The sequence below is a fragment of the Euphorbia lathyris genome, chromosome 3 (genome assembly GCF_963576675.1).
Source record: "Euphorbia lathyris chromosome 3, ddEupLath1.1, whole genome shotgun sequence".
Taxonomy (NCBI): domain Eukaryota; kingdom Viridiplantae; phylum Streptophyta; class Magnoliopsida; order Malpighiales; family Euphorbiaceae; genus Euphorbia; species Euphorbia lathyris.
Window position 1 is genome coordinate 99,694,150 of NC_088912.1, and position 24,525 is coordinate 99,718,674.

Below are 24,525 nucleotides of genomic sequence, written 5' to 3' on the forward strand. Positions count from 1 at the left end.
AGGATCTAGAAGACCTTCGGGAACAACTTCACAATGAAGCTGATGAGTAGTCTCGACAAAGCGTACAAGACAGCAGCTGGCAAAGGAAAACTTCCAGACAAAGTGTTTCCTCTTTTGGCAAAGTTCAGACGACACAGTATACTATCCAGTTGACTTTACCATAAAAAGAGAGACCATCTGCTGAGCTGACCGAGGACAGAAGATACACGATTGTGATTGGCCGACAGCTCTGAGCAAGTCAGGATGACAACGACACATAGTCGTTTCCCTCCAACGGTTATTTCGAAATTCAAAATGACCGACGCCCAGACGTCTCTATAAATAGTGCCATCACAAGCTTCACAAGACACAGAACTTGATCAAGCAGTTACGCTGACCAAATTTCTACACAAGTTCTGCAAGCAAGAAGCAAAGCAAATTCTTACACTACATTCTCATATATGTGTAAAAGTCTAGAGTGATTGTTAAATCGTCTAAAGTGTCTTAGTACATCTTTGTATTAGGACAAAACACTTATCATTTCTAGAGATAGAAAGGAGAGGCTGAGTACTCGGTTTTAAGTACTTAGTGAGAGATTAGGATTGAGTAGAAGTATAGAGGAAGGTACTCTTGTCATACTCAATTGCTGATATTGTAAAGGGTTTGAGGCTCTACCTTTAAAGAGCTCAGTAGAGGATTTGAAATCTCGGAACGTGTTCCGGGGACAGGACGTAGGCTTAGAAGAAGCCGAACCTGGATAAATCTGTTGAGTGAAGTATTTCTTACCTTAACTCCTTATTTATATTGCTTGCTTTAAATAATCAAAACTGATCAAGTAAAGAGGTCAAATTGAGTTGTGCGCGTTAAACGTCTGAGCTCAGGAATAGACTCCAAGTGCTATCTCCTGACTCAAGCTAAGAAACTGACCTAGTCACCTGTTGACTAAGCCAGTATCTTGCTGTTTACTCAGCGCCGCTGTTAAAACCTTTTTCCTTAGAAAAAGAAGTCTGCCCTAATTGCGAAAAAGTTTAAATAGTTCCTAACCCCCCCTTGGAACTATACTTGCAACCTTACAAGGGACTAACAAGTGGTATCAGAGCCTAAAAGCTCACTCTAAAAGGTTTAACAACCTTGAGCTGATCCCTACCATGGGCGAAAACAGCACTCGGTTTCTCCCTGGAAACCAAACAACTCAAATACTGCCTGAGGGGCTGTCCATCACTCGATCTCCCCTATTCTTCGGGTCAAACTATACCTTCTAGAAGAATAGGATGAAAAACTTCATTCAGGCTACAAACATGAGTGCCTGGCTATCCATAGTCCAAGGCCCATTTGTACCTATTGAGGTTGTGGCTGGCCAAACAGTTGTAAAAGCTGAGGCCAAATGGACAGAGGATGATCTTAAGAAGCTTCAAAACCATGCTTCGGCTATCAATATGCTTCACTGTGCGCTCGATGCTGCAGAATATAACAAAATCTCAGGTTGTGAGTCGGCGCAAGAAATCTGGAAAAAGCTAGAAGTCACCTACGAGGGAACAAACAAAGTAAAAGAATCCAAGGTGAATCAACAGATGAGACTGTACGAGCTGTTCGAGATGAACAATGATGAGGGCATTTCAGACATGAACGCAAGGTTCACCAACATCATTAACGAGCTCAAGAGACTTGGGAAAATCTTCACTGAGGAAGAACAAGTCAAAAAGATACTCAGGAGTCTTCCGAAAGACTGGCAAGCAAAGAAGACAGCATTTGAGGAAGCTCAGGATTTAACCACCTACAAATATGACGAACTCATCGGTTCATTGCTGACCCATGAGATATCCATGAAAAACTTTGAGGTGAAAGAAAAATCTGAAGACAAGAAACAGAAGTCACTTGTCATGAAAGCTGACTCCACTGACGGGAGCTCAACTGATGATGAGGAGATGGCTATGTTCACAAGGAAGATGAAAAGGCTGTTCAGGAAGAACGACAAATATTCTAAAAAGCCTTACAGAAAGTTTGATAAGTATAAGGCTGACTCAAGTGACAGCAAATACAGAAAGGACAGCTCAAAGCCCATTACATGCTTTGAGTGCCATCAAACTGGCCATATTAAGTCAAACTGCCCCACGCTGAGGAAAGACAAGAAAAGTGGGAAGAAAGCAATGGTGGCTACTTGGAGAGACAGCGATGAGTCTTCATCCATAGAAACTGAGGCCACCGAGTCAGCGAAGATATGCTTCATGGCTGACGAACTTGCTGAGCCATGCGTCTCTGAGCATGCTGACACATCCATCGCATCAGATGATGAGGAGCAATCAAATGAGGTAATTTCTCTTCCCCAGCTCAGAAACGATATGGTTAATGCCCTGAGTGATCTCTATACACTTGTCAAGAAGTGTAATAAGAAAATTAGAGCACTCAGCAGGCGCTGTGATGAAGTGGAAGAGGTCAAACTGAGTGACCTCGGATTCCTTCTTCAGGACAATTCGACTCTGCATGATAACATGAAGATCATGCATGAGTATGTCTCTGAAGTCCAGTCAGTTTCAAAGAAACTGAGGAAGGACGTCACAACCATCCAGAACCAACTAAAGGTTCCAAATAAAAATAACATTCCTCTGAGAACTCAGTACCAAGGTACTCGGCAGAGATGGAATCCCCAGCGAAAAGTCCAGTGTGACTTTTGTGGGAAGTTAGGACACACCACTAAGGTGTGCTGGCACGCTCAGCACTGGGGTGCTGACAAGTCAGTAAAAAATCCTAAACATATGGTTCAGTTGTGACTTCTGTGGAAAGAATGGCCATATTGTCCATGTATGTCGCCATAAAATAAAATATGATGCTATACCTGTTGCACCTAACAAGTCAGGACCCAAAAAGAATTGGGTACCTAAAAGTAACTAGTTACAATGCAGGTAAGCCTGAGATGTGCCGAGAAGTCAAAGATGTGGTATATTGACAGCGCATGCTCAAGGCATATGACGGGTGATGAAACTCAGTTCATCACGTTTGAGCGTAAACGAGGAGGGAGCATAAGTTTTGGAGACAACAAGAAGGGTAAGATAGTAGGGTCAGGAACCATCGGAGGTAATCCTACTATTGAATCTGTCTCCCTAGTCAGCGGACTCAAATATAACTTACTCAGCGTAGCTCAGCTATGTGACAATGGGAGAAAAGTTATATTTGATGCTACTGGATGTAAAATATACGAGGGTAAAACAAATGAGTTAATTTTAACTGCCCCTCGGATAGATAATGTCTTTATGCTAGACTTAGAGAAAAAGTTTTCAAAAACTGTGTGCTTAGTATCAAAGGAAGAAAATTCCTGGCTATGGCACAGGAGACTTGGTCATGTAAGCATGGACCTCCTGGCCAAACTAGCAAGAAAGCAATTGGTTGAGGGACTGCCTGAACTTAAATTTCAAAAAGATCAGTTATGCCACGCTTGCCAAGCTGGAAAACAAACCAAGCAATCTTTTCATAGCAAAAATATTGTCTCAACTAAGCGTCCGTTAGAGTTACTACACTTGGATCTCTTTGGTCCAGTCCAGCCGCTGAGTCTGGGTGGAAGAAGATTTTTCTTGGTCATTGTAGATGACTTCTCTCGGTATACGTGGGTTATCTTGCTGACCAGCAAGGATGAGACCTTTGAGACATTTTCAAATTTGGTTAGAAAAATTGAAAATGAAAAAGACCTAAGATTAGCTCATATCCGTAGTGATAACGGTGGAGAATTCAAGAACCAAAAGTTTGTTGAATTCTGTGAAGCCGGCGGCATTGACCACAATTTTTCTGCTCCTAGAACACCTCAGCAAAATGGGGTTGTGGAAAGGAAGAACAGAACTCTGGTTGAAATAGCCAGGACAATACTGGATGAGCATAGGCTTCCAAAGTATTTTTGGGGAGAGGCTGTTAACACAGCATATTATATTCTTAATAGGGCCCTAGTTAGACCTATACTCAAGAAAACCCCCTATGAACTTTGGAAAGGACGAAAGCCCAATATTAGATACTTTCGTGCCTTTGGCTGTAGATGTTTTATTTTAAATACCAAAGATAGCTTAGCAAAGTTTGATTCAAAAGCTGATGAGGCTATCTTTTTGGGCTACTCAACAAACAGCAAAGCATACAGAGTTTTTAATAAACGAACTCAAGTTTTAGAAGAGTCTATACATGTAGAGTTCGACGAAACTGACCCTGCAGGTAGATACCAGCCATTGACCGAAGATGATTCACACTCAGTAACCATCGCTGACCCAGAACCAGCTACTGAGTCATTCACGAAAAGCTTGGCCAAGAGTAAGAGTGAACCTAAGATTACTTTTACTGACCCATCTACTTCTGCAGAGATTGTTGAAATAGAAACAGCACAAGACATAAATCTACCTAAAGAGATAAGGATCCCAAGAGGGCACTCAGAGAGTGCGATCCTTGATTCTGTTGGGAATACCCTGATGACGAGGAATCAACTCAAGAAGTACCTCAGCAATGTTGCCTTCGTCTCAGTACAAGACCCGAAGAATTTCGCTGAAGCTGAGTACGATGAATTCTGGATGAACGCAATGCAAGAGGAGCTCGATCAATTCAGAAGAAACGATGTATGGGAGCTAGTACCTCATCCAAAGAGTCAAAAGACCATCGGAACAAGATGGGTCTTCAGGAACAAGATGGATGAACAAGGAAACGTAGTCAGGAACAAGGCAAGGCTTGTAGCTCAGGGCTACAGTCAGCAAGAAGGTATTGACTACGGTGAGACCTTTGCCCCAGTGGCAAGGCTAGAGGCAATTAGAATACTATGTGCATATGCATCTTACATGAACTTTAAATTATTCCAAATGGATGTCAAAAGTGCATTTCTTAATGGAGTTATAAACGAGGAGGTTTATGTAAATCAACCTCCAGGTTTTGAGGACCCTAAGTTCCCAAACCATGTTTACAAACTCAAAAAGGCTCTGTATGGCCTCAAGCAAGCACCACGTGCTTGGTATGAGAGGCTAACCAGTTTCCTGCTGACTAGAAATTATGTCAGGGGTAAAGCTGATACAACCTTATTCATTAAGAAAAAGGGTAAAGATACCCTGTTGGCCCAAATTTATGTTGATGATATAATATTTGGTGCAACTAACGAATCAATGTGCAAGGAGTTTAGTAAACAAATGCAGACTGAGTTTGAAATGTCCATGATGGGAGAACTCAACTTCTTCCTCGGTCTTCAAATTAAACAAGGAAAGAATGGCATCTTCATCAGTCAAGCCAAATATGCCAAGGAGATTTTACAGAAATATGACTTGGAAAATTACAAGCCAATATCCACTCCTATGGGCACTGACACTGTCCTCTGCGCTGATGAGAGTGGTAAGTCAGTAGACAGCAAGTTATATCGAGGTATGATAGGCTCTCTACTTTACTTAACAGCCAGTAGACCGGACATTCAGTTTTTAGTATGCTACTGTGCTAGATATCAATCTAACCCTAAGGAATCTCATTACATTGCTGTAAAAAGAATCCTTAGATATTTGCAAAGCTCAGTGACCGCAGGTTTGTGGTATCCAAATACTCATGGTTTTACATTCATCAGATACACTGACGCTGACTATGGACGGGATAAGCTGGAACGAAAAAGCACCTCTGGAGGATGCCATTTCTTAGGAAGCTGTCTTGTATCCTGGTTCAGCAAAAAGCAGGCGTCAGTAGCCTTGTCTACCACTGAAGCTGAGTACATTGCTGCTGCTCATTGTGTTGCTCAAGTCCTATGGATTAAGCAACAGCTTGAAGACTATGGTGTTCAAACGAAGACAATTGAAGTCAAATGTGACAACAAAAGTGCAATTGATCTCTCAAAGAACCCAATTCAACACAGCAGAATGAAGCATATCAGCATCAGACATCACTTCATTAGAGACCATGTACTCAAGGGTGAGATCAAGCTGACCTTTGTCCCAACAGACGAACAGCTTGCTGATATCTTCACGAAGCCACTGGCCCGTGAGCAGTTCAGCATACTGAGAGAAGCAATTGGTATGTTTAATCCTCTTCAGTAAATTCCTGTGCTAAATGAATATGAATGCTGAGTGAATTACATGCTGAATGATTTATTGTTTGCTGAGTAACTCATCAAAACTGACTAAATATACAATACTGAGTAAACTTGCACACTGAATAGATCAGTTTAGAACTTGAACTTAAAATCATCCTTAAATACAATACTGACCACTCAGAATATCAAACGCTTGACATTCTAAATACTGAGTGATTGATCCGTTAGCGCAAATGCAAAGCACGCGTATAGCCTAGGATGACGTACTTGCCGTAATGTGTCATAAATGCCAGGATCGTTGTCGGTACATGATCCCAAGGCAAAACTGACACATGGATTCGATTAAGATCCACACTGTTCATTCCGTCTATAAATTATGGGAAATTCCCCATCTTTTATTCTTTACGATTAATCATTCTAAGGAAAAGAATATTCTCTCTCTGAAATCCTTCTAAAACCTTTCCCATCTTCGAACTATGACTAAGATTTCCTACAATGTCTCCGGTGCCGGCCACCAAAAGTCCAGCTCCGATGAACCTTCACGAAACCCCTCTACACCGAGCAAGGGTAAAACTGGCCAAACTTCTGGCCAAGGGAAAGCTGTTAAGATTAGGACCTACTCCAAGGTCTTCGAAAATGTCCGCGAATGGAAGGTTGAGCCCTCCAGATGGGTCTCTGAGCATTTCGTACAACATGAACAACCATTTGCCGAATGGATCTCCAAGAACGAATGGACTGGGTTGTTCTCAGTTCGGGATGAAACCTATCCTGACTTAGTGAAGGAGTTTTACCACAATCTTAAGGTCGCTAATGACAATGCTGACTACCTATGCACCGAGGTAAAAGGGAGAACCATCTTCGTCAACCCTCTCTACATAGGAAATCTCCTCCAGCTTAAAACTGAAGGAGTAAGGCTGAGGAAGTCAGGCGATCAGGACAAAACCAACTACGTCCATACCTTCTGCAAACCTGAGGGTCACTCAGGAGAGATCTCAGCATCTTCAATGGGACAACACCAGAAGATGGCTCACTACCTGCTGAGCTATTTCATTTACCTAAAGATCAACTGCACTACATCAGCAACCAACTTTGAACAGTGCTTCATATGGCACATGCTGACGTACACCGCCATCAACATGCCGGTCTTCTTAGTTGCTAGGTTCCTCCGCAGCACGGGCACGCTGAGGCTAGGATCAATTATTACCAGGATCCTCATCGACCACAAGATCGACCTCGAAGGTGAGGAATCCTTCAGAGGAACTGAGATCACAGCTGCCTCGCTGAGGGCACTTAAATTTGGACAACCCTTGAAGAAGGGAAAAGTTGATGCTGCTGGTCAAACTGACCAAGCTGAGGAATCTACTGCTGAGCCTAAGAAAGGGCGACGATCTAAGGCCCCTGCTTCCCGCAAGAGGAAATCTGCTGAGACTCCTTCCCAAAACATTGAGTCTCCATCAAAGAGGCAGAAGTCAGCTGAGAAAAGAAGCAGGCAAGATGAGCCTGGCACTGAGGAAGCTGCTGAGCTACCTCAGAAGAAGCAGAAGCCTTCAACACTGGCACCTCTGGATGTCATGCCAACCGATTTCATTGTACCGGGTGATTCTCATTTCACTCAATGCCAAGGTACTGATGCTGATGAACCTGAGGTCTAGTTAGATGACCACTTCATCTCCCAAGTTGAGGAAGAACTGGATGGAGATAGTTCTGAGGAAGAAGATGAAGAAGCCAGCGGTCAGGATGACGCTGAGGATTCTGAGGAAACTGCCAGCGAAATTGAAGCTGAGGATGCTAACACTGGGTTAGCTGGTGGAGATGTGCAGGTTGACACTGAGTTGGCTGCGGGAGTTGAACAAGTTGAAGAGCAAGCTGACCAGACTCATACTGAGCAACAGGAATCCTCTCCTACTCACTCAAAAGAAGAAGCTGCTCCTACTTTCACTGCACCATGTAGAAGGCGAAAGTTGGTTAAAGCCAGTGAGAAGATCATCAGTGAACCTCCTGTGCAACTACCGACTCTTCCTGACCTTGTTCTTTCAAAAACAACTAAGGACCCTTCTACTGTTCAACTAAAATTTTTCAAACGGCCATCAACTTCCTCTACTTCATCGCCGTTGGAAAAACAAGCCTCTGTTTCTTCTCAACAGGAACATGCCGACCATAACACTTCAACAACTTCAACCAGTCAGGTTGAACCGTCCACTGTTCATGTTGTCTCCTTAAGCATGCTGCTGACTCCCCATCCTTCCGCCGTCAGCACAGACAGTGTTCGGGTTATTACTTCCACAACAAACCTCTCTGCCGATCAATCAACATTACCTCCGACTCAAGTGCAGATTGAGCAAACTCTTCCTGTCACTGACCAGGGTACTCCTTTTACTCCACTTTCTACTGGTCATACGGATGTCCATCTGGATGCCACTGAGTCCGGCAAAAAGCTCATTGACTCAGTGCAAGCACTTATCAAATATCTTCAACATTCCGCTTCGCCTGCTACTGGATCTTCAATTCCTGAGGCAACTCAGCTCTCCCAGGTCACTCAGCTTCTTAACGAAGTCAAGGGACTGAAGGATCTGCTGCATGTAGTCGTGTCCTTCCAAGCTCAGCAAGCTAAGCAGGATTCACTCGCCAAGTTGGCAGAGATACAGCTGACAACAGTTCAACATCTGAACTCTCTCCATCAGCAAGTTCAGAAGTTTTCTGCTGTGAACACTGACTACGCCACCTCCTCTGAACTCAAAATGCTCTTTGCTCAGCTTCACACTGAGCAACTTAAGACCAATGAGCAAATGGTGTCATACAGTCAGTGCTCAGTAGAGCAACTCGGTGAGGCCATCAGGCTCCTTAACCTAAACAAGCAAGAGATGGATACTAATGTGTTAAAGCAGAATGAGTTGCTGTCTCTCGCACAACAATCTTTCAACCACATCCGTCATAATAATATCCAACGTCATCATTATGACTCAGCTCTTTTGAAGACATTCCACCAAATCTTTGCTGGCCTCTCTGAAGCTCTCATCTGGCAAGCCAAAGCTCAAGCTTTCAGTGTAAATATGCTCAGTGCTGCTGATCTTCGCGTACCAGTCGAAGTATCAGCTGATGGAGTTGCCATTTTTGATGGCGTAAATGAGAGTGCTGACAAGCTAAAGGAGCTTTCACAGGAACTGACTCGCGCTGTCTTAACCGATGCGTTCAAGCTCCCTGAAGTTGACAAAATGGGGGAGAAAGCGCAAGCTGCCAGAGCTCAGCATGAGCAACGCCAGTACGAGCGAAGTCAGTCACAGGGCAAGAAAAAGAAATAGATAGGCTAGCTTAGCTTAGGCCATAACAATTGTTTTCTTTTTGCCTGGTTTATTTCTTTTGCTGTGTAATTGCTGACTTCTATCAATATATATCATACTTACTTTTCTTATTCAAATCCTGAGTTATGATATATGCTATTAAGTACTGAGTCATTATGTATCTTCAATTAAATCAGCTATGTTTAATACTTGTAACATTTATTGACTAAATGATATGCTGATAACATGGTTGACATAAACCTATGTACTTATGAAACATTCTAATAAGAACTCATTGAACAACAAATTACTCAGTTCGCGCTTTATATGTTTAAACCTTCCGCTTAACACTGAGTAAATAGAATATGTGATATAGCTGACCTATATCTAAAAACTGACCTTAGACTTACTCATTTAGACCCTTAAGTGTTTTAAGTTAAACTTAGTCAGTAGCTCAACCCTTACGGGGGAGTTTGCTAAATTATACTAGGTCAACTATCATGGGGGAGCTCATACTGAGTTCCTTGCTGAATAGTTTTGCCAACATCAAAATGGGGGAGTTTGTTGAAACACCTTTCCACATAATTTTGATTTGACAAAATTGTTTAAGTATAATTAAAATACATATTCTAAACACACTAAGTTTAAATGCTTTGATTTATTCTACTAATGTGTTTGTTCAATGTTGAGTTATAAATGTTATAAGTCATAAGGATTGGAAGGCCCAAGCCAAATACGGAAGCCAAGGCCCAAGTCAAACAACTCAGTACACTCGGCCCGCGTATGTCAAGACGTTGCCGTTTTGAACAAAATGCAACTCAGCAAACGGAAGGATCTAGAAGACCTTCGGGAACAACTTCACAATGAAGCTGCTGAGTAGTCTTGACAAAGCGTACAAGATAGCAGCTGGCAAAGAAAAACTTCCAGACAAAGTGTTTCCTCTTTTGGTAAAGTTCAGACAACACAGTATACTGTCCAGTTGACTTTACCATAAAAAGAGAGACCATCTGCTGAGCTGACCGAGGACAGAAGATACACGATTGTGATTGGCCGACAACTCTGAGCAAGTCAGGATGACAACGACACATAGCCGTTTCCCTCCAACGGTTATTTCGAAATTTGAAATGACTGACGCCCAGACGTCTCTATAAATAGTGCCATCACAAGCTTCACAAGACACAGAACTTGATCAAGCAGTTACGCTGACCAAATTTCTACACAAGTTCTGCAAGAAAAAAGCAAAGCAAATTCTTACACTACATTCTCATATATGTGTAAAAGTCTAGAGTGATTGTTAAATCGTCTAAAGTGTCTTAGCACATCTTTGTATTAGGACAAAACACTTATCATTTCTAGAGATAGAAAGGAGAGGCTGAGTACTCGGTTTTAAGTACTCAGTGAGAGATTAGGATTGAGTAGAAGTATAGAGGAAGGTACTCTTGTCATACTCAATTGTTGATATTGTAAAGGGTTTGAGGCTCTACCTTTAAAGAGCTCAATAGAGGATTTGAAATCTCGGAACGTGTTCCGGGGACAGGACGTAGGCTTAGAAGAAGCCGAACCTGGATAAATCTGCTGAGTGAAGTATTTTTTACCTTAACTCCTTATTTATATTGCTTGCTTTAAATAATCAAAACTGATCAAGTAAAGAGGTCAAATTGAGTTGTGCGCGTTAAACGTCTGAGCTCAGGAATAGACTCCAAGTGCTATCTCCTGACTCAAGCTAAGAAACTGACATAGTCACCTGTTGACTAAGCCAGTATCTTGCTGTTTACTCAGCGCCGCTGTTAAAACATTTTTCCTTAGAAAAAGAAGTCTGCCCTAATTGCGAAAAAGTTTAAATAGTTCCTAACCCCCCCCCCCCCCCTTGGAACTATACTTGCAACCTTACAAGGGACTAACAGAGGCAATGCAGATGAAGATCCAGAGGGAGTTAGGAACTAAATTTAGACCTTCTAAATGCTATAGGGCAAGGAGAAGGGCCGCAAAACACTTTGAAGGTGACCTTACATTGCAGTATAAGCGGCTGTATGATTACGCGGAAATGATCAAGGTAGCAAATCCTGGAAGTTTGATCAAAATTCAGACAGAGCTGCAGTTTTTGGAACACACAGGTGAAGCAAGTTCATCAAATGCTATACCTAGGGAGATTGTTGTTTTTCAGTACATGTATGTGCGGTTTACAACTCAAAAACAAGGGTATTTTGCTGGAATGAGGCCATTAATTGGTCTGGATGGATGCTTTCTCAAATCACCAATGGGTGGCCAACTGTTGTGTGCTGTTGCTAGAGATGGTAATGAGAACATGTTCCCAATAGCTATTGCATGTGTGGACATAGAGTGCAAAGCCTCTTGGCAATGGTTTTTGGAATTATTGGTTTCTGATTTTGATACACCACAGGAGACCAAATGGGTCTTCATGTCAGACCAATAAAAGGTACGTCTTTAAATTTGATTCACTATTGCAATTAATTAGATATGAGTGTTTAATGTCATTTATTGAATCTGATTACTTTTGTTTGTGTGCTGTTTGGTCAATATTAGGGGTTGGTATAGGCAATGAACACAGTCATGCCAGGTATAGAGCACAGGTTTTGTGTAAGGCATATGTGGGAGAACATGACGTTGCAATTCAAAGGGACAGAATACAAGAATCTATTGTGGAGGGCAGCAGGAGCTGGTGCTGAACGTTCATGGGAATTCCATATGCAAGTAATCAAGAATCTTGACGAGTCTGCTTACAATTGGGTTATGAAGCATGATCCAAAGACATGGGCACGATGTAATTTCTCTACTCACACGAAATCGGATGCGTTGCAGAATAACATATGTGAGTCATTCAATGCCTATATCAAGTTAGCTAGGAACTTACATGTTCTTGCTATGTTTGAGTGGATAAGAAAAAGGATTATAAAGAGATACCATATTAAGTCAGAAGGGATGAAAAGGTACAAGGGGGATATTTGCCCTGCATATCAAGAGCAATTGGAAAAGCTGAAGATTCAGGCTAGGAATTGTTTCTGTACTGCAGCGGGTCAAGATAAATACTCTGTGGATTGTTATGACACCACATTTGTTGTGGATTTGGGAGCTAGGACGTGCAGTTGTAGGTTGTGGCAATTGTCAGGAGTGCCTTGCAAACATGCTATCTCTGCCATATACACTAATAGAGAGAAGCCTGAAGCTTATGTTGATAGATACTTCTCCAAGGATGTCTACTTAGGAGTGTATAGTCATGTAATTAATCCTATCCCTAGTCCTGAAGAGTGGGTGAGAACTGAATTACCAGACATACATCCATGGGTTGTTAAGAAACCATCAGGGCGACCCAAGAAGAAGAGGAACAGGCAAGCAGATGAGCCACGCAACCCATTCAAAGTTACAAGGGCTGGTGGTAAAATTCTATGTGGTAGATGCAAGATGGAAGGGCATAATTCTAGGGGATGTAAGGCAGCCATTACCGGAGAGACAGCTTGGCAGAGATGACTCCGAAAAGAGAGAAATAAACGTTTGGGTAATACCGGAGAGGTACGTGCATATAAATGTGTTTATGTGGTTTAATTGATGTATTAATGAGTTCATTGCTTATATGGTTTAAATGGTGAATCTATGAGTTCATCTGTTATGTGGTTTAATTGGTGAATTTATGAGTTCATTGCTAAGTGGTTTATATGGTGTATTTATGAGTTCATTGCTTATATGGTTTAAATGGTGAATTTATGAGTTCATCTCAAATGTGGTTTAATTGGTGAATTTATGAGTTCATTGCTAAGTGGTTTCTATGGTGTATTTATGAGTTCATCTATTATGTTGTTTAAATGGTGAATTTATGAGTTGATTGCTTATGTATATTTACAAGGTATCTCCATTAAGGAGGAGAGGCAGACCTAGGAGGAACCCAACTGCAACTGGCCAATCTTCAAAGCCAGCTCCAACTGCAACAGGTCATGCTTCACAGCCAAATCCAACTGCAACAGGCCATGCTTCATAGCCAGCACAAACTACAACAGGCCAAGCTTCACATGCAACTCCAACTGCAACAGGCCAAGCTTCACAGCCAGCTCCAAACGCAAGGCAGTCTTCATATCCAGCACGTACCATAAGGCATTCCTCACAGCCAACTCCTACCACAAGGCATTCCTCGCAGCAAACGACAAGTGTGTTCAGAAACTTCAGAAGGGCAAGTGAATTACTGGGCATTGCCAATGCTAGCGGACAGAAGAAACAGAATACCAAGAAAAATTAGACCGTTATAGGATATGTTGTTTTGTTAGATTTTGTAGCTAGTTTCTAGCTATTTTGGTTCCAATGTGGACAGTTTTTTGTTTTGTAACCCAACTACATACTTTGCTATGTTTAGCATGCTTGAATTTTGGACAAAGTCGCATGTATTGCGTAGTACCCATTTTTTGTTATGTTGAACAGTTATGTTAGAGTAATGCAAATGGTCATTTCGTATCTTAATTGTGATGGATATTTGCTCTGTTTTTTGGACGAGGCTAAATTGCACAAAGCTACTTGTCTGAATTGTAATTGCACAAAAATAAACCTATGCACAAAGCAGATAATTTGCACAACAATAACCATGCGCATAAGCTGGACATTAACACACCGCTTGCACAAAAATAAACCTATGCACAAACCATGACCACAAGGTGGACATTAACCATTACCAACAAAAGCCATTAGTCACAAATGTAATTGCACAAAAATAAACCTATGCACAAAGCCATGACCACAAGGTGGACATTAACCATTACCAACAAAAGCCAATAGTCACAAATGTAATTGCACAAAGCTGAATATAACCATTACAAAAATTCAGATTCAAAACACAAATGTAATTGCATATTGGTTAAAACACTAAACTTTTAGCCTGACAACTTCTTCATCACCTCCACCCTTTCAATATTAACACATAACACAATTGCTACTACAAAAATTTCTAAAATGAAATATCCACTAAACTTTAAGCTGTTGACTACATCAAATTTTCTTTTCCTTGTAAACTCCAACTTCAGTGCCTCTGTTTCCTCAATCTTCGTCTGCAACTCTTTCTCCATTTTATGATTTAGAACCTTACACCTATTGAGTTCCACCTCCATCTCCACCACCCTTGCGTAAGCTTCTTCCATCTGTTCCTCACATTCCTTCATCTTTTGCTTCAGCTGCTGAATAACCTCCCTCCCTCTGTCACATATTGGATGATCTAACCATACAAAATAATCACATTTCGCTTGTTCCCTGTATCTGCCACAACCAACAAATCTTCGACCAAAATTAGCATTAGTTGAAGCTGTTCGAACAGGGGATATCAAGCCACATCGACATTTCATTAAAGTCTCAGTGTCTGTTCTGCTACCCAAAGACGAGTCAACGCTTGAAGCCATTGCAGACTACCGATTACACGCACCAATTCAAAGAACGTATCAATCGTAACCTAGAAGAAGTTGATAAGAAATCAACAAGAAGTTAAATTAGGGTTGAGAAGAAATTACGAAGCAGTTAAATTAGGGTTTAGCAAACATACCAGTTCGTCCCAACTTCTCCAGATGATTTCAGCAGTAGAATCGACTCCGTTGTTTCGTGCTTTCTTGCTTTTCAATTTAGGGATTTCACAGACTTGGATTTAGGGATTCGATTTTCATAAATTGGGGGTTTATTATTTGTCATCTCGTGTATTTATAAGAGTTACCCATCTTTTGTCTTCCGAAAATGCCCCCAGCAGTCACATGTCTTTTTTTTGCCAGCTCATCACTTCTAACGCCGTTTCCTTGAAATACCCCTCTTTGCTAACGGAATGAAGTTCATGGCACCAACTTGCAAACTTTTAAACCACGGGGGTGCAGTTCGAAAATGGGCCAAACCACAAGGTTTATTTTTGTACTTTTTCCTAAAATAAATTAACAATGAAATTATTAGAGACAAACAATATGTAAATTTGTATTCCATATCTTGATTATAAAAAAAAATTATTCTATATATAACACAAATAAAGAGTAACATATAACATAAAAATAAGGGTTAATATACATATTTGCCCCTGTATTATCATGGAAAAACAGATATGCCCTTATATCAAATAAACCCATAAAATAATTCCCGAATTTTCCACAAACCTACAATTATACCCTAATCTAACAGATTTGCTTATTCGACTTAACACCATTAGTCTAGTCATCAGATTCCTGACAGACCACCGATTAACACACTACACATCATTGTATTTTTTCTTTCTCTCAAAATTTAAAAGCTTAGAAAGCTTCATGATAGTCATCTCCTTCATTCTCTCAAAATTTAAAAGCTTAGAAAGCTTTATGGCTGCATTTTCTAGTAACCAAATAGAAGACACAGTCTTAGAACATTGTCTTTATGTTTGGCTACTGAGAAAATGGAGTGAGATAATAGAAATTGACGTTATTAATTGCAAATAAAATGAATTTCAGGACATCAGAACTTGTGGAAGCATGGTTGCAGGGAAGGAATGGATCAGTATTCCGCTGTGGTGCTACAGGTGCTGGTAAAACTTATATAATGATTAGCACAGTAAAGAATACTTGGACTGATGGGTTTGTCAATTAAGAATCTTTTCCCCAAGGTTAGACAGAGAAGTTTTGATGGAAATCATGTGATTCATCTTTGTTATCTCGAAGTTTACAATGAAACTGTCAAAGATTTACAATGAAGCTTTGATGGAAATCATGTGATTCATTTTTATTATTCTACTGATGAAGTAAATTCCCACTTCCATAAATGATAAATTTGAATGTTGTTAATGTTTTGACAAGGAAAGTAGTGACATTTTAATCTATGTTGTGTTCGGTAATGGCATTACTGCAAAGAGGTAATCAAAATTGGATCACAGAGCCAATGCATGCCAATGAAACCTCTTCAAGATCACATACTATTCTACAAGTAATCGTTTTCTTATTATTGATGTAAGAAAATTTATTTGCACAATGGTTTTAGTTCTTGAAATGGGTTAAGACACATATTTGCCCATGTATTATCACGGAAAAACAAATATGCCCTTATATCAAATAAACTCACAAAACTATCCCCGAAATTTCTATAATAAATTTCTTAAAATAAGCTTTTGTATTATTATTTAGGAAGAATTTATTATGAAAAGAAAAATGTTTTTTTTAAAGAAAAAAAATCAAAAGAGAATCAACTGAGAGAGAAAGGAGAGAAAAATTAGAATTAATCAATATTATTAGAATCGGACCAGACATTAAACCGTATTTATAATTAGATCACGGGTCATTTGGTCGAATCGGATGGTTCGGATTGGTTAGACCGGATGACGTAATAAATAAATAAATAATATTTATATATATTAAATATATATAATTAATTTAAAATTATTTTTATAAATTATATACATCCAAAACAAATTATAAACAACTTTTGTTTTGTTATTTTTTGTCAACTTGAGACTTAAATATATAACGGATAAATAGAGTTTAGAATAACTTGAAATATGTCAAAATATTCTACGCCATGCGATCTTTTTAAGGGTATATTATAAACTCAAAACGGACAAGTGATTAATGAGAAATTGATACTTAAAGTGAAACACTTGAAATGATTTGGAAAAGATAAAAAGAAACTAAGCATTCCCATCACATGTAGGAAAGAAATGAAAATTTTAACTAGTTTATAAGTAAATGGCATTCACAAGTTTTTAATCAATTATTAGGGAAAAGGCTCTCTCACGCTTAAAGAGGTGCAGTCGAGCCATTGGGTTAGGGGCACATCCGTATGACGTGGGCGACGCGAATGCCACACTAAAATGGGCTCTCTTAGTTCAGCCTTCTTTTACACACCGTTTTTTGTTGTTGATTAAACCAGTCAAACTCGGACAGGACTTCCTGCCGATCGAACCGGTCCGGTCCGAATTTGATAACATTGGAATTAACTAAATGCCAATCATATATTGACGTGTCATTTTAGATTATTTTGACACTAAATATCAAGTTGAAGGTTAAATTGATATTCAAACTTAACATCGAACTAAATTAATGGGGTGTTTGGTTGTTCATTTTCATGCTTATGTTTGCCTTTTTACTTCAAAAGATAGAGTTTAAGGTGTTTGGTTAGTGATCTTATGTTTGTCTTTTACATCTGAAAAACATCATTGTGTGTTTGGTTAGTGACTTCCTGTTTGCCTTTTACACTCGAAAAACAGTTTTTTTACAAAAGCAGAGAATCTCTGCTTTTTGGAAAAATAGTTTTTTCTAACAGCAAACAGCAAACCGTAATAGCAACAGTAAATAACAACAATAAACAGCAACATCAAATAGCAAACCGTAACAGCAAACAGTAAGTAAAACAAACGGACCTAAATCTATTAACCAACTTGAAAGACCAAATTCATCATCACATGGAAGAAACAAATGTCTAGTGGACTACTATCTCTAAGATTGATTGTTTAATCCATATAAAACACACTATTTCATTTTTCATTTGAGCAAGCTGTTATGATATTTATTTGATCCAGTATTTAACTTCCACCTCGGACTTTCTAAACACGATTATCGAACATTAAAATAGTTTTGTAAATTTTACCATATATTAGTAACACAATAAATATTTTCGTTATTTTGACAATTTCTTTTGTGATTACTAATATGTGATACACTTAATTGTTGATATTTTAGCAGGTCGTTTGTAATTGTAATGGTGTTAGTAATACAATAAATAATTTAAATATAATTGATATTTGAAAGGTCGAATGTGAAAATCAAAATAACGATCAAACCAACCCGTTTAAATTTAAATTCATGTATGAGTAGAACTGATATTACAGAAGAACTTTTTAACGAATTTGTACCTTACGATTAAATTTGCACTTCCTAAGATTTTATAACCCTTGATTTTTCATAAGGAAAATGGTTAATTTTTCCTGTAACAAAGTTCAATTTTAGCTACACATGTTCATGACCGGGCCGGGCTTAAGTCGGGTCTAAACAGGATTAACATCTAATTATCTTGTTAAGCAGGATATTTTTTTTAAAAAAATTCACCTTTAATCAATGTTTTGAAAACCGGACCGGACGTTGAACCGGTGAGACAACTGGTTCAAGGTTCAATAGGTTCAACCGGTTCAACCGGAATGGTTCAACCGGATAAAAAAATAAATATATATATATATATAAAATAAAATGATGTTTCATTGAACATAAAATTAAAAATTTCATACATATAATAAACAATTTTTAAGTTAACATATTAATTAAAAATTAAAAATTCATATAGATAATATAAAAATTAACACATCAGTAACCAATCCTTAATTTAACACATTAACTAAAAATTCACACATCTAAAATCAAACCCATAGTTTAACACAATATTAAGATTAAAATTAAATTAATTAATACCAATTATTAAAGAGGTTGTTCTTTACCTAATTTTTAAATTTTTTCCTTAATTCAATATGTTTTTTCAAAAAATGGCAAAAAACCAGGGTCAATCCGGTTCACTGGTTCAGCACCGGTTCGCGGTTCAACCCCGGTTTGATGCGGTTTAATATAGTTGAACCTGTATAGTTAAAACCGGACCGGACACTTGACTGGTTCGCGGTTCGACCGGCCGGTCCGGTCCGGTTTTTAAAACACTGCCTTTAATCATATGTTTGTGATATATTACTAAATGAGTGATAAAATGATGCACATTTGAAATTTAGATGATAAAATTTATAAAGGAGAAGACAATTTGATGAATAATTTCTCCAATTGTCCCAACTTATCAATGCTAAGGGTAAAATTGCTCTTGGCTGCCAACATTAAGGATAAAATTGCTCCTAGATATAAACGTTAGAGGTATTTTTACACCTAATCCCTAAAATAAGGTTTTATTCATACAACTATTTTTTTCAGTAAATTAAATACTTCGTAATTGACTCTCTTTCTTTATTAATTAATAGAGCATAATATTAATTTTGTGGGTAACCGTAATTCCTCCTTCACCTTAATTTTGCAAGCATAATACAGTAAAACCTCTATATAGAAATACATTTGGGACCGAGCTATTTGTATAACAATTGTGAGGTTATTACTAAATAGAGTTTGATAATAGAGGTTATTATCCAGTTGGGATCAAGTTTTTTATAACAAAATAGAGGTTATTCCTATACAGAGGTTTTACTGTATTCCTTTTTTGTTTGGGGTTGTATTATAATTTCAATTTAAGTTTTCAATTATTTACATAAAAATATAGTGTTTCGGAAAGTAGTAGATAAAGTATTTGACTGCAGTATCAAAAAAAATATTTTACAGTTTTTATTTTTATTTTCATCTAAGTTTATATTAGGGAAAAGTACAAAAATAAACCTTGTGGTTTGATCCATTTTCGAAGTGCTCCCCTGTGGTTTAAAAGTTTGCAAGTCGGTGCCTTGAACTTCATTCCGTTAGCAAAGAGGGGTAAAATTGACTAACGGTGTTAAAAGTCAAAGGAAAAATAGTTAATTTGGTTCTTATATTTAATAATTTTATAAATTAAGCATCCTTATTATCTAACTATCACAAACAAACCCCAAAATAAAAAATAAAAATTCAATTATACCATCTTCTCCATTGCTCAAGCTCGGTTCAGCTCATTAAAAAATAAACGAGCTCGAGCTGAGCTTCGAGCCCAAAATCCTCTTTAGACTTCGTTCATTAAGAAAATTATTTAACCATGAATTATTTGTGAGTAAATCGTTAATTATATTTATAAAGTTTGCTCACAAATAGCTCTTTAGTTGTGCGTATTCACACTCAAAGTTCGTAAATAAATAAACAAGATGTTTACAAATAGTTCGTCAATTACTTATTTATTATGTTTGTGAACGAACTCATCTAATAACAAATAAAATAACATTAAGTTTACATATTTGTGAACTAACACAAAACTAAAATTTATTCATAAATGTTCTAATCGAGCCTGCTCGCGAACTTTGACCTATTCAAACTCGGCTCATTTACGAACTGAACCAGTAAATCGTGCTCACGAGCGGCTCATTTATAAATCGAGCCGAATCGAACTGAAGTTTTATTGAACCGACCACCGAACCGTTCATGAGCGGTTCGGCATTTACAGTCCTATGTTTAACAGCCTTTTTTTACCGGTTAGAACCGACCCTAACCAGTTAACCCAATTTCTATTTTCCTTTCTTCTCTCTCCGCTTTCTCCGTCATCGCCCAGTCCCTATTTTCTTTCTTTCTTTTTCCGATGATGTGGATCCTCACCACTCCTTTTTGCAATTTGGGGTTTTGCTTTTGAAATGGTAATTATCTCTCAAACTTTGGTACTTGTCATGTCTAATTGGCTTTTCAATTTCTTTACAATGTCGTATCTGAAACATCATTCATACATTTGTAGAATTCAATTATTCCTCCTACAATCATTCATACATTTGTAGAATTCAATTATTCCTACAATTGTATTAAATTGTTCATTCATTTCTGTTTGTGTATGTCAAATTTCTATTTTCTGCGTCAATTTTGAAGCTCTCAACATATGGCTTCTAATTTCTATTTTCTGTGTATGTGCTTTCGTTCAATTGGTTCAATGACATGGTTACTGAGCTTCTAGGACCAAACGGCAGGGTTTGTGTTGTGCATGCCCAAGTTCATAAGAAATTTGCCTGTGGGTATGTCGGATATTCATGACACGCTGACCTTTGGTTACTGTTTCTGTTACTTTTCTATTTTTCCAGAAGGATATTTAAACTCATGTTATAGATTTTGTTCAAGCTGGGACCCTAGTTATTAAAGGCTCATGGCGCACTAAGGCGCTAGGGGTCCCGGATCCTTGGCGCATGGTGCACGCCATAGCAGAGAATGACTGTAATGTCTATAATTGATAAGAACTAAACCATTACTTTTCTTTAGATGACTCGTGATGACATCGTCTGCTGCATTTTATTAGTATCTCATGGTGCACCTTTTATTCAATACCTTTTCTTCCTTATTTAGTAGTAAACATACTCATGTGATGTTTATAATAAAGCAGTTCGTGTGGTAGATTCAAAGCATCATAAGACTTGGATTTAAATGCAATTTATCCCTTCTGATAGAACTATTGTGGTTTTCAAATAGGTTGGAGCGCCTGGTATTTGAACATTCATTGCATCAACAAATACCTGTGAACAATGTGTCGAATAACTCTTATATACCGCGACTTGAATCTTTGCATTATAATAGCATTCTGGACATTACACCGTCATGGCTGTTTCTGCTAAAATACTCACCCTTGACAAAAATGAAGGTAATGGAGAATGGACAGTTGTCTTACCTCGTCGTGGAAAACGGAGGAGAAACTTTCCTAAAACTGCGACATCAGAAAAGCAGCAGCAGCAGCCATGGGCTAACAAACAATCACATGCATTATAAGTTCATAGATTTTTATATAAACTTGCATGTATTTTTTATTTGTAAATATATGGTTCTCCGGTGTCCGTTTCCATTTCCATTTCCATATAAGCTTCCATGCAACATAGCTGCTTTGTCTATACTCCTACATTTTTTTTTAACAAATATGGTTTTTCCGGTGTCTGTTTCCATCCATATCGGCTTCCATGTAACCTAGTTGCTTTGTCTATACCCCTATATTTTTAACAAATATGATTTTCCGAAATCTGTTTCTATTTCCGTATCAATTTCCATGCAATATAGATGCTTTGTCATAGATTTTGGTCCTCATTTTAGTATAAAATTGATGTAAAAGAAACTAAAAACTTACTGTTCTATTCCACATTATCATTTGATCTTAACCCAGCTTTGAATGTCTCTGCCAGTAACCGGGACTATATTGACCCCATCAATCTCGGGAGCTCTTATGGGTTTAAGTTCTGTTGGAGTTATGACTAATTCATTGCTTCTGAGATTCAAATTTGCCTCGAAGTTGAACCATACTTTCGGAGCATCATCTCCGAGCACCAACATCTTTTCAGGTTCTGATCATCTTGTAGACCCGACAACAGAGAAACTGAAGCGATCATATTAGGATGGTAAATGGAAAGAAGCACGATAAACGTATTCAACACGGAAAATGTTGTTAGCTGAAATGATTGATCGGATCGACAGCTGAAAATGTTCTGGGCTCAGAGTTGAAAATGCAGATGGTAATATATGGTATTGGCAGAATTGAATCGTAGGAAACTCCTAGCGTTCAGCTGAGTGTCGCGGTCTTAATGAAAAAAGAGTTAAGTTGGATAGGGGACATCGTAGGTTGTTCTGTTCTACCCCATAAACGAGCATGCGAGCAGATGTGTGACAAAGCCAACACTATTCTACATGCCACATTGCGAGGCAGAGCTATATAACAATATGTTACAAGAAAGCTGGGGTCTAGAGCAGCTGAACCAAATTGTATCGGCAGGGGCGGAGCCAGCCCAGGGGGCAGGAGCCCCCAGCCACCGGTTCCACCCTTGAGTACCAGGGTTTAGGAACTCAGTTCTTGTTGATTCATCAAAGCATATTAATTGTAGCTGCTCCAAAATTCACAAAGGAGTTTGTAATCAAGACAGTTTCAGAGGATTATTTTGCTCCTTTTCATTAATTCTCATGTATTGCTTTCAATTAAATGCTACAATGTGCTTAAAAAAATTGGAATTTACTTATTATATTATCAAATAAACAATTCGAATATCAAATTAACATAAACATACGGTCAACAAATTAAAATCTACAAAACATTGTTCTTAAATCAGCAAAAATAAGTTAATAGAATTGATAAAAGTGGCTAAAAACACGAACACATATTTCTTAAAAAAAAAACACGAACATATTTAGTTGAATTGAATTGAATTTCCTACTATGTTAACAAATATCACTATTGCACCCGATTTACTATTGAAACAGAGTTTGGCAAACTAGGACCTGATGCCGGCCAGATCGGTTCAATAAATGTAATAGTCTGACTGACGATACCTAAATGCAGTGGAAAAACAGAGATCCCCCTCGTCTCTTTACTTTCTATATTCAATGAGCAGATGCGATTGACCTGCAATATTCTATCAAGTGTTGAAAGATACAAGACACTGCAATCCATAGGATCTATGTCTAATAGATCAAATTGCAGACAATGTTGCCAATTCATGTGTTGATCTATCCAATCCAAATCAATCGAACGATGAACTTTCCAATGATATTCTCCTTCAAACTCATCGCATCTCCAAACACTACATAGAATATTCGATGGAAGAAAATCTATCGATGGAAGAAGCTCTATTTGTACATAGTAGAGATGACCTCGGCTTGCTCCAAAAGCACAATGAAAATGAAAACAGTCCAAGCTTCCAGGTAATGGAATCTGAAGACAGAGATCACGAGTTTGATCGAATGCGATAACCGATTGGCTCACATCACTAGGTCAATACAAAATTCCTCTATGAAATATAACTTCAGCACCAATTGTTATTGTTAATACCCTCAATTTGTTAGTTGCAGAATCAAATATCTCCATATTCAAAACGTTTGAATTTATAATTCGAGAATTGCTAACAATCTTCACCACCTTAAACTGAGCCTGAGTCGAACCATCCCTAGATTCACATACAATTCTGGATAAAACAAATTTGCTGCAAGTGGGTGGGGAATGAAGGGTAGCCCATTGCTTCGTCACCGGATTACAAACATAGTAAAAGTATGCGTTTCTGCATTTCAACAGACCATTACTCGAAGCAAGAACAGTTTCGATAGGAATAAAACCGCAGGAAAATTGAAAATTTTCAATGTAACTATTCGACTATAACAATGAGTCCCGCTCGTTGCTTAGGTATTCACTGTTGTAAGAACCAAACGTAGGATCATAGAAATTTATATATAAAGTTAGGGTTTGTCTGGTTGGAGGAGAAGAAGAAGAAGTTTTACGAATCTGGAACCGGGAAGGAAAGGAAGGATATGAGAGATGGGTGACAACCAGAGCTTGGAAACAATCTTATTCCTATGGAGTTGTTTAACGATAAGTTTGTACAGTATTTCTAACAGTATTTCTAATGTTGACTGACCAGATTCACTTCATCAATCACTGACCAGGTGAGCATTACTGATGGAATCAATATTTAAAGAATGAAAGTCCTATTTAATTAAGAAGTCTTTTACTATACTAATTAATTAATATTTTATGGGTTAACGTGTAAAAATACTCTAACATTTTGGGTCAGAAGTAATTTTATCCTTAACATTTAAAATTGTGCAATTTTACCGCTAACGTTGGAAGTCAATAGCCTTAACATTGATAAATTTGGTCAATTCG

The 24,525-nt window shown here is 38.4% G+C and overlaps 1 long non-coding RNA gene and 1 pseudogene across 1 annotated transcript; both read left to right on the forward strand.

Moving 5' to 3' along the window:
* Positions 1 to 20,412: 20,412 nt before the first annotated feature.
* Positions 20,413 to 21,796, forward strand: LOC136223774 (uncharacterized). Its single transcript, XR_010686131.1, has 2 exons — positions 20,413 to 20,551; positions 21,366 to 21,796. It is a non-coding gene; the product is annotated as an uncharacterized lncRNA (long non-coding RNA).
* Positions 21,797 to 22,050: 254 nt separating this feature from the next.
* Positions 22,051 to 22,827, forward strand: LOC136222819 (protein SENSITIVITY TO RED LIGHT REDUCED 1-like; annotated as a pseudogene).
* The last annotated feature ends 1,698 nt before the right edge of the window (positions 22,828 to 24,525 follow it).